At 48.1% G+C, this 11,701-nt stretch overlaps 1 protein-coding gene across 1 annotated transcript in view; it reads right to left on the reverse strand.

The window, feature by feature from the left end:
• Positions 1 to 11,237, reverse strand: part of NEURL1 (neuralized E3 ubiquitin protein ligase 1) — a 110,610-nt gene extending 99,373 nt beyond the window's left edge. Inside the window, exon 1 of the mRNA XM_059900012.1 lies at positions 11,128 to 11,237. The gene's annotated coding sequence lies outside the window, so the exon portion shown is untranslated. The remainder of the gene's footprint in view (positions 1 to 11,127) is intronic.
• Positions 11,238 to 11,701: the final 464 nt, after the last annotated feature.

Here is an 11,701-nt window from a genome sequence, read left to right on the forward strand (position 1 = left end):
CAGGGTCCAGATTCCACCTCCACCACTCCCAGAGCCCAGCCTGGGCTGTGTTCCCCAAAAAGTGTTTACATGAACCCACCACCTGCAGAGCATCACTGGAGCTACAACCCAGCACTTTGGGGTGCCAGGACAGGCTTGTGGCAGATGCAGGCCCGTGGAGTGGCAGAGAGAGGACCAGTGCTCAGGATGCTTCAGACTGTGACCTTGGCCATGTTCCTTCCCCTCTGGGCCTCAGTTTCTCCTGCAAAGTAAATGGAGGTTTGGTCTCCTCACCTTGATGTCTCCTACGGATGTAAACACTGTAGGCTCTCACTAGTTCCCTGGAAAGAGTGTAGAATTCTCAGTCAGACCAGGGTTTAAGTCCTGACTCAGCTGTAAATGATCAGTCACACTAAATGCTCCTCCAGGTAAAATACTCACACAAGTATTTTAAATTTGGAGTGGGGGTTGGGGAGGACCTTGTAAGAGGCCAAATGAGAGAGCTTTGTTAATCACATCTGCAAATGATAAGGATTCAAATATGTCTGTGGTTTAGAGGAGTGATATCTCTGCTCCAGGTCCACACAGTTGCTCGGGTCTTAAGCGATGTCTCAATACCTTTGGCTGGGCAGAGGGGAGGGCGAGGAGCTGGCCAGGTGGGGTCTCCAGCCTCAGAGAACTGTAAGGACCCTGGCCGTGTCCCCACGTAAAATGCCCGCTCTGACAAGGGTCTGAGGGCTTTCCAGGCTATGGGGAGCCCAAGGCGGGGCAACCTAACCCCTGTTGGCCTCCTTCCCCAAAATAGCCCAATCTCTGGCCGAGTTTCTGGGTGTGGCCCCCTGTGTGCTCTAAAGCTGTGCTTCGCAAACTACAGTGTGCTCACCGTTCACCTGGGCTCTTGTTAAATGCAGATTCTGATTCAGTCCATCCAGGACTGGGGCTAAGACTGCATTTCTACCAAGCTCCCAGGTGACACTGATGCTTCTGGTCAGTGGACCAAATTTTGAGTAGCAAGAGTGTAAATAGATCTGCTATGCGTTCTGGGTCCTAGATGTCCAGATTCTACATTTAAAATAATAATAACGACAATAGCACATGCTTGTATGGTGCTTATTATGTGCCAGGCATTATTCTAAATTCTTTCCATATATAATTCATTTAATCTTTATGATAATCTAATGAAGTAGGATGATTATTAGTCCCAATTTTTCGAGGAGAAAACTGAGGCATAAAAGGTTAAGCTGCCTGAGGTAATCCGTGTAAGAGCTGGAATTTTATCCCAGGACATCGGCTCTAGAGTCTGCTCTGAGCTACTACATTAGTCTCCCCTCTAGACTGTTGGTGTGTGTGTTTGTTTTCAGTGCTCTGGTTGGGTTTCCTGCAGCCTCCAGCAAGGTTTTCTGAGCGAGCTCAGCAAGCCCCGCTTGTTGAGTTCCTCTTAAAAGTACTAATTAGTGCCTCTTGCTGACTACTGCAGATGAATCGTTTTATATCTTCCTGGCAAGGGGATTTTTCGGTTTTTGAATGGCAAGGGGGCTGACCCTTCCAGCTCCCATCTTCCCAAGTCCCAGCAATTCTACTCCTAACCCACCAAGGCTGGGCAGCCCTTCAAGATGCAGTTGCATTGCCAGCCCAGCCTTCGGCTCACCTCCAGCTAGCAGATGTTTCCTACCTCACCCCTCTACTCGCCACCCTCCCCGCCACCTGCAGCCTGACCCCTGAGCTTAGCCTCTCTTTCTAAGGCTGCCTCGTTCACCAGGCATTCCAGGGGTATCTACCCACTGCCCTCAGCAAGAAGCTGGCATCCTGGTAAGGATTTCCCCAGGGATACGGTGTATGGACCAGATCTGCAAATCAGGGTGCAGATTAGGTGTCTAGGCAGCCCTAGACATCTCCACACTGAACAGGAACCCCAGGTGGCTCTGCAGATTCCAATGTTTAAGAACCTCTGGGCCAAGTGTGGGTGAAGACCCTTGAAACACCAGGGTTAAATCTTGCTGGAAGAACTGCCACTCAAGCTCTAGCAGCCCAAACCGGAAGGGCTGGGGGAGATCTAGCCTGTGAGCTCCTCTGGGTCTCTGCCCCTCCCTGATGACTCACTCACCACACACACACACACACACACACACACACACACACACACACATGCATCCTGTTATTGCCACCATCAGCAGAGTAGTGCTTGGTGGCCACAGACACGCATAGACTTGGGTTTACCCCATGCTTTGCTGGTCCTCAGGGCATGGGGGCAGCACAGGGGCCCCTGGATGCCCTCCTGGAGCCCAGCCCCCTCCATATCGGGCAATCACTGTTCTCCTGGGTGCTTGCCAAGGGACCTTGTAGGATGGACAATCCCTGCAGCTCAGCGTTTCCCCTCCCACCCTGCTGTGGTCAGGCCATGCAAATGTCTGAAATAGTACTGGGGTGGGGACAGATTTAGACAAAGTGTTAGCAGGGATTGGGGGAAGGGGGGGAAGGGAGGAGGGAGACCTTGGACATGGCCCAGTCAGCAGGGGTGAACTCCAGCCCAGGGAAAGGAGGCTCAGGGCCCCTACCTTGGGCTTCAAGGAAGCAGCATCTGGACCAGTAAAAAGCCACTGACTGCAATCTATACTCTTGCCTTCTTATACTGAGCACTTATAGGTGCCTACTGCATAGAAAGCACTATGCCAGGGAGTAGGGAAGAGAGGATACACAGATGATATGCCCTGCCGTCAAGGAGCTCACTGTCTACTAGAGGGACAGAGATGGGTATAGACATCATTATAGGGACTTCCTTGGTGGCACCGTGGTCAAGAATCTGCCTGCCAATGCAGGGGACATGGGTTCGAGCCCTGGTCTAGGAAGATCCCACATGTCACGGAGCAACTAAGCCCGTGAGCCACAACTACTGAGCCCACGTGCCACAGCTACTGACACCTGCATGCCTAGAGCCCATGCTCTGCAACAAGAGAAGCCACTGCAGTGAGAAACCCCCGCACACCACAATGAAGAGTAGTCCCCGCTTGCCACAACTAGAGAAAGCCCGCGCGCAACAATGAAGACCCAATGCAGCCAAAAATAAATAAATAAATTTACTTTTAAAAAATCATTATAATCCAAAGCAAAAGGTGTGATATGATAGAGGTTAGCCAGGTGCCACAGAGATTCAGCATGGAGAATAATGGCTCCAAGCTGGGGGATCCAGGAAGGCTTCATTGGAATGGGCCTTAAAGGATGGGGAGGGTTTTGACAAGTGGAGTGAGAGATGGGGGGAGGGGGGAGCAGAGCACCTACAAGGAGGAAACAGAAAGAACAAAGGCAAAGAGTCGGGAAAGGGGCAGTGTATGATTCATTGGTTCACTCAACAAACATTGATGGAATGCCTAGAGTGCCAGAAAGCAGGACAGACATCGTCCAATCTTAGTGGAGCTTCCAGTCTGAAGGGAAGATAAGACATGACCTGGTGAACAAACAACCAAATGCAGGGCATGTGGTCCAGCCTGGCGAAAGTGAAGGACCTTGGCCAGAGGGCTGAGGAGCCTGCTCCAGAAGAGTCCCACCAAGAGATGCTCCCTGAGCCTTGCATCCAGTGACATTCTTGGATCCTTAGCCTTCGACAGTCCTCAAATTCGTCCTTACCCTCTTTAGTCCCCAAATGACATGGTTTCAAACCCCAAACCTCTTTGCCATCATCCCTTCACACCACCATTTATTCATATCCTGTGAGAGAGAGATGCCTGGTACAGTTCATGCCACCCCGCCCGGGGGTGAGGGACACAGGTGGGAGGATGCCACCAGCTCCCCTCCCAGGAGAGCAGCCCTCGTGGGTGCCCAAGCTCATTCCCCTAGCCTCATCCAACTCTGGGAGAGAGTCCTCCTGACCACACACTATACACAGGGCCTCTCTTCTGGGAGACACAGTGGGCAGCTGGGCAAGGCAGAAATGTACTGGAAGAGTGGCTTTGGCTGCGTAAGTCCCCTGTCTCATACAGCCTGGGCAGCTGCAGCTCTGCATGAGAAGGGGAAGACGGTGGCAGCCTTGAGGGTTTTGCTCAGGACTTTGAGTTTATCCTACAGGCTAGTACTTGTGGGCAGTCAGGAGGAGGGATGATACTCGGGATTCATCCACATGGCAGTGATGCCTGAAGCTGCTGGAATGGTAGGGCCAGCAAGAGAGAGAGAGGCTGAGTGAGAAGAGGAAGGACCGAGACATTTAGAGTTTTGGAGGAGAAAGAGGAGGCAGCAAATGGAAGAAAGGGAAGCAATCACAGAGGCAAAGTGTCCAGAATAATGCCAGGGAGGAGTGAATTTCAAGATGGGTGAAGGATGAGCAGTAAATCCAGAGCTTCAGAGGAACCCAGGAGGTAGGGGACCGGGAGAAAATCATAGGTTCTTGGTAACTGTCCAGGGCAGGAGACTGATCATCCAGGGAGGTGGTCCCGGCAAAGCAGATGGGTGGGAGTCAGATAAATCCTTGGATACCTACCCCACCCAGCATTATAAAGGAAGAGTGGGGGCTTCCCTGGTGGCGCAGTGGTTGAGAATCTGCCTACCAATGCAGGGGACACGGGTTTGAGCCCTGGTCGGGGAAGATCCCACATGCCACAGAGCAACTAGGCCCGTGAGCCACAACTACTGAGCCTGCGCGTCTGGAGCCTGTGCTCCGCAACAAGAGAGGCCGCGATAGTGAGAGGCCCGCACACCACGATGAAGAGTGGCCGCCGCTTGCCGCAACTAGAGAAAGCCCTTGCACAGAAACGAAGACCCAACACAGCCAAAAATAAATAAATAAAAAATAATAAAAGGAATTCCTTTTAAAAAAAAAAAGCGTATGAAAAATAAATAAATAAATAAATAAAGGAAGAGTGGGAGGTTTGGAGCCTGCCCCAACTTAGGATATTGATATGGAGGATGGCACCAGGACCCAAAGACTATGATGGGAGTAGAGGAATCCACACTTCTCTGCCAAGAGGCCACCTCTGCCCAACTCTTTGAGACTAAATGAAATGACCTCTCCTTGGGCCTTGATCAACTCTCACACGGGGAGGGCAGAGGGGCTACGGGAAAGGGAGAGTGGCCCTGAGGGTCCAGAGAAGAGCAGTGGGAGATGGCCTAGGATGGCCAATGGTAGCAGAGTGGAGGTGGCTGTTGCCATGGCAGTGAGCTTTGAATGTGCACCAGCCCTTCCTGCCCACCGCCCCCTGCACATAAAGGAGGAACTGCTCTTCAGCCCTCCCCACTATGCTCACAGAAGCCAACCCTGAAGGCAAGCCCAGAGCCAGAGTGGCGAGGGCTGTAATATCCTATTTGTGTCTGAATTCCTGCTTCCTCCCAAGTTTATCTTGGTCCAAGGCACACTTTTCTCCTTTATTCTCTTACTCATGCATTCATTCATTCCACACTTACTAACTGAGCACCTACCAAACCAGGCACACTGTGCTGAGCCCTAGGAACATAACAGTAAAACAAAACAGATGTTGGCCTTCAGCCTTTATGGTCCAATGGGAGCCCCAGATATTAAACACACCCTCCAAAACAAGTAATTAACTGAAATCAGTGCTGTGAAGAGGAAGTACATGACTGGGGTGGGGGGCATGAAAGCCTGTATCAGGGAATTCCCTGGCGGTCCAGTGGTTGGGACTCTGCGCTTCCACCACAAGGGGCCCGGGTTCAATCCCTGGTCAGGGAACTAGGAAACTAGGATCCCACAAGCCACGCAGTGCGGCAAAAAAAAACCCAGAAAGCAAAACCTGTATCAGCAGGACTCAACTAAGCTGAGTATTCAGGAACTTCTCTCAAGAAGAGCCATTAAGCTGAGATGGTAAGGATGAACAGGAATTTCTCAGATGAAGAGTAGACGGAGAAGCATTCTAGGAGTGTGCAAAGCATGTGCAAAAGTCCTGAGACGGAAGGGGTTGATCCTGTTTGAGGAACTGAAATCAGGCATGTGAGCTGGAGAGTAGACATTGGGAGGAGAGTGGTCCTGGGGCCAGCTCTCACACGGCCATATAGGCCCTGTTAAGGACTGTTGGACTTCAACCGTTGAAGGGAATTAAGTATGCACTAATTTAATCAGATGTGTAAAAAGATCACACTGTCCACAGTCTGGGAACAGTTTGATAGGGGCCTGGTATGCACTGTAGAAGGCAGGAAGAGCTGACGGAGCCTGGGTGAGGGTAGGAGAGAAATGACAGATTAGAGATATTTGGGAGGTGGGATGGACTCTGGGTGCTCTTGTTTGTCGGTGTCCTGCTTAAAATAAACGCTTAGAGCAGACCACCCTGTATTTGTCAGATTAAACCAAGATGTAAAAATAAAATGCAGTCAAAACCAAAATGTCAGTGCATTAACACAACAAAGACATATTTCTCACTCAGGCAAAGTCTGAGGCAGGTAAACAGGGGAGGGAGGTGGGGAGGAGAGAGACTCCCCTGCTCACCTGGGGACCCAGCTGATGGAAGCTCCCCCATCTTGGGATGCCGCCATCCAGACACATGGCATTCCCCAGATCTTGAGACAAGGAAGTGAGTGGAAGCCGTTTATGTGGAAGTTGCTCCCAAGAAACACCAGGAAGGAACAGGGAAAGTGATACAGGAAAGGGAAGAAAGCCTGCAAGGGGTGTGGAGCTGGTCAGTCACCGCTGTGGGAAACTCTGGGAGCCCATGCCCCACAGTCATCCTGACCCAGGGGGGAGGAAGGTGGAGGGTTTATTGTCATTGCTGGGGACCCTAACTGCGGCACCTCCAGCTTGCTTTGGGTCAAATGTCTCAGGTGTGCCATGAGCAGCCTTCAAAAGTAGAGGTGAGTGCTGACAAAATAGGTAGGTGCAAATAAACAAAGGGACTGCATCAAACTAAAACTCTTTTGCACAGAGAAGGAAACTATCAACAAAATGAAAACGCAACCTACTTAATAGAAGATATTTGCAAATGATATATCTGATAAGGGGTTAATATCCAAAATATACAAAGAACTCATACAACTCAATGTCAAAAAAACAAACAACCTGATTAAAAAATGGGCAGAGGACCTGAATAGACATTTTTCCAAAGAATACATACAGATGGCCAACAGGCACATGAAAAGGTGCTCAACATTACTAATCATCAAGGGAAAGGCAAATCAAACCCACAGTGAGTTGTCACCTCACTCCTGTCAGAATGGCTATTATCAAAAAGACAATAACAAGTGTTGGTGAGGATATAGAGAAAAGGGAACACTTGTGCACTGTTGGTGATAATATAAATTGGTGCAGCCACTATGGAAAACAGTAGGGAGATTGCTCAAAAAATTAAAAATAGAACTACCATATGATCCAGCAATTCCACTCCTGGATATCTATCTGAAAAAAACAAAAACACTAATTTGAAAATATATATGCTTCCCTATATTCATTGCAACATTATTTACAATAGCCAAGATATGGAAGCAACCTAAGTGCCCATCAACAGATGAATGGATAAAGAAGATGTGAGAGATATACATATGTATGTATATATATATATATATATATATATATATATATATATATAATGGAATAATAGCCATTAAAAAAGTATGAAATCTTGCCATTTGTGACAACATGGATGGACCTAGAGAGTATATAAGTCAGATAGAGAAAGGCAAATACAGTATGATTTCACTTATATGCGGAATCTAAAAAACAAAACAAATGAACAAATGTAACAAACAGAAACAGAGTCATTGATATAGGAAACAAATAGGTGGATGCCAGAGGGGAGAGGGCTTGGGGGAGGAGAGAAATAGGTGAGGGAGATTAAGAGGTACAAACTTTCAATTACAAAATAAATGAGTCACAGGTATGATACGTACAGTATGGGAAATATAGTCAGTAATTGTGTAATATCTTTTTATGGTGACATATGGTAACAACTTCTGGTGATTGTTTTGAAATGTATAGAAATATCGAATCACTATGCTGTGTACAGGAACTAACATAGTGTTGTAGGTCAATTATACTTCTAAAACAAACAGAATGGGTGGGGTTCAGAGGCACCTGTTACACTGGTGTCCAGGGTCCGAGAGACAGGAATGAAAAAGAGCGGGGACAATAGTCAGAGGTGAGGGGCCTATGCCAGAACTCAAACTCATGGCCGCAACCTACATGGAACAGGGGCTGGGAATTGTAAGGAAGCACATGGAATATTTGGGGAACACTACCATTTTTCGGCCACAATATGCAACCTCCAATATAGGTTGGCTGATGCAGAAGAGAATAGCATTGTATCCTTCTTAGTCAAAGCCCTCATACCTCGGATAACACAGCCTGACAGTACTTGAGCTGTCCCGGCAGCCCCATCTGGCTGATGGCTCCTGCCTCCTGCCCCACCCTGTTCTCTGGGTGCTCCCACAGTTGCTGGAAGACGGCAGTGCCCACTTGAGTACCACACACTCATGCCGTCCTACGCAAATCAGGCGTTTTCCTAAGGGTACGGCGTCCGCTCTCCAGAGGCCCCCTTTGCATGCTGCTTTTCATGACACTTAACTCTTCCAAGGAGGAGAGGACTCACCAGTGGGGTTGGTGCCCAGACAACACTCCTGAGGGCAGGAGGTGAAGGGGGTGGTGCACACCCCACAGCAGTGGCTGCGGTTGGGTTTGCCACCAATGCATTGAAAAGCCTGAGCAGCGTTGTGACATCCTGCTTTCCATTTACACGCAGTCGTGCTCTAGGATTTACGGGGAGAGGTGAAGAAGACACAAAGCACTGCTAAGTACACTACCAAACACCCCTACCACAGTAGGCAGAATAATGGGCCCCCAGGGTCCACCAAGGGCCCCCAATTTCTGGAAGCTGTGAATGTGGTACCTGCAAAAGGGACTTTGCAGATGTGATTCTGTTAAAAAGCTTGAGATGGGGAGACTATCCTGGATTAGCCAGGTGGGAGCTTCCTAACCTTCTTCACATCCTGGTGCATCGTGACATTGGTAACCTTGGTACATGACACTGGGGCAAACCTAGGGGATTTGTAGACACCTATAGAGAGTCTGTTGGGAAAAAAAGCAATTACATCTTCTTGATCTTATATAATTATGAGACTAAGAGGGAAGATGCAATACAAAGTATTAGGAAAGACATTAAATACTGAATTGGTATAAAACATCCAAATGGAATCTCCCAGACTTCTTAAAATGAGAAACTTGAGCTTGCTTTGGTGAGCACAGCTTTTTAACATCAGACTTTTTTGCATGAAATGACCACAGGCAATTCTTATTCAAAGATCTTTTTTTATTGACAGATAAAATTATATTAGTTTCAAAAAAATGGTTCTGAAGAAGCTAGGGGCGAGACAGGAATAAAGACGCAGACGTAGAGAATAGACTTGAGGACATGGGGAGGCGGAAGGGTAAGCAGGGACGAAGTGAGAGAGTGGCATGGACATACATACACTACCAAATGTAAAATAGATAGCTAGTGGGAAGCAGCCACATAGCACAGGGAGATCAGCTCGTGCTTTGTGACCACCTAGAGGGGTGGGATAGGGAGGGTGGGAGGGAGACGCAAGAGGGAGGAGATATGGAGATATATGTGTACATGTAGCTGGTTCACTTTGTTATATAGCAGCAACTAACAAAACAATGTAAAGCAATTATACACCAATAAAGATGTTAAAATAATTATATTAGTTTCAGGTGCACAACATAATGATTAGCTATTTGTATATATTGTTAAATGCTCCCCACAGTAAGTCTAGTTAATATCCATCACCATGCATAGTTACAATTTTTTCTTGTGATGAGAACTTTTAAGATTTACTCTAGCAGCAACTTTCAAACATGCAATACAGTCTTATTAACTATAATCACCAGGCTGTACATTACCTCCCTAGGACTTATTTATTTTATAACTGAAAGTTTGAACCTTTTGACCCCCTTCACCCATTTCACTCACCCCGTACCCCTCAAGGCTCTTTAGCGGTGATCTCTTCAAATGTTTGATAAACACCACCCACAAAAATCTTGATCCAAGGAGGTGATAAACTTAAAACTAATTTTTACAGCCATTCAAAAATTTATGGGACTTCCCTGGTGGTTAAAAATCCACCTGCCAATGCAGGGGACATGGGTTCGATCCCTGGTCCAGGAAGATCCCACATGCCACAGAGCAACTAAGCCCTTATGCCACATCTACTGAGCCTGCGCTCTAGAGCCCACGAGCCACAACTACTGAGTCCTCATGCCACAGCTACTGAAGCCCAGGCGCCTAGATCCTGTGCTCCGCAACAAGAGAAGCCACCTTAATGAGAGGCCTACGCACCACAATGAAGAGTAGCCCCCGCTCGCCGCAACTAAAAAGAAAGCCGGCACACAGCAACAGACCCAATGCAGCCAAAAATTAATTAATTAATTAAAAAATAACTGTAATCAAAATTCTAGTGATAATGAGAATAATGGGTTTAGAATCCAATCAAGCTGTTTTATTCCACGTATTTTAAAATAACACTGAATTTAGAATTTGCAGAGAGTGTATATGTGGTTAGAGCAGACACCTGAAGCCAATTTGGGCACCACGAAAACGGCACATCAGCTACAAACAGGGAGCCGTGTCCACTATAGATGGAAGAGAGAGAGTCCAGACAGCCTTTTGGAGCCACACTCCTCCTGGACTCCTGGCCTCATTTGCTGGGTCTCTCTCATCCTGCTCTCCACCTGTGGCTGTGCCCCTTGGGAGCCCCCAACAGGGTCCTCCAGGGGCCACCAGCCTGTGTGCTCCAGTTACCCAAGGCCCAGGTTGAGGGCTAAGGGGAGCAATATCCTTCCCCACCTGTATCCTACTTGTGACGCGCTAGCATTTCTACCCAGACTCGTAGAGCAGGAGAACCTCATTCAGCTGGAGGAGAAAGGCAAAAAACCAAAAAACAAAAAACACTTCCCTGCCTCCCCCTCCACCCACCCCCCTACCCCCCACTCCCACCTGGTCTGGGTTCAAATCCCACTCTTTCACCTACAAGGTTACAAGTGTAACCTTTAGCTGGTGCTGGGGAGGAAGCAAACATTCCTCTACCCTTCTAGGTTCTTCTGGCTTGTTTAAGAATTAAATTGAAACAAGGCAGATGAACAGGAGGAAATCAAATTTAATTTTGTACGTATGGGAGTCTCACATACATGAGAGTGTCAGAGACAGAAAGTTAAAATGAGGTACTTACGCCATCCTGAGCTAAGGAATGGGATAGGGGCCTGGGGCTTCCAAGGACAGGAGGCTCATTCACAGGACGATAAGTGTTACCAAATCAGGTCTGTTTACCCAACACACAGCAAACCAAACTCCGAGATGCCAAGATTTGTGGCAGAGGAAGAGTTTGTTCACAGGAAGGCAATTGAGATGGGAGAACAAGCCTCAGATCCGCCTCCCCCAGGGCGAGGGGGTTGGGATAGCTATGGAACAAGCAGGTGGGCTTGGCAGGGGGAAAGGTGATTGGAGGCAGGAAAAACGTGAGGTAACTGGTGTTTTGCACAGGTGTATCTGGGTTACATGCTTCTGCATATTCAAAAATACAGGCACTTAGCATGATCTGAGGGTAAAGTTTTCCAGTCCTCTGACGTCAAAAGGCCATTCATCATACACCTCTGCAGGCCCAGTTTTAGGGTTGCTGGTCCCAACCAGCCTTAGCTGGCTTGCACTGGACAAGAACTGGCTCCAAGTTCCTGTAAGACAGTCGGGTTACGTGAAGCTGGGAAGGTATGCAATTAAAGAGGAAAAAAGGGAAAGACAGAAAAAAT

This window comes from Balaenoptera ricei, chromosome 16, assembly GCF_028023285.1.
Source record: "Balaenoptera ricei isolate mBalRic1 chromosome 16, mBalRic1.hap2, whole genome shotgun sequence".
In the NCBI taxonomy this organism is placed as follows: Eukaryota; Metazoa; Chordata; class Mammalia; order Artiodactyla; family Balaenopteridae; genus Balaenoptera; species Balaenoptera ricei.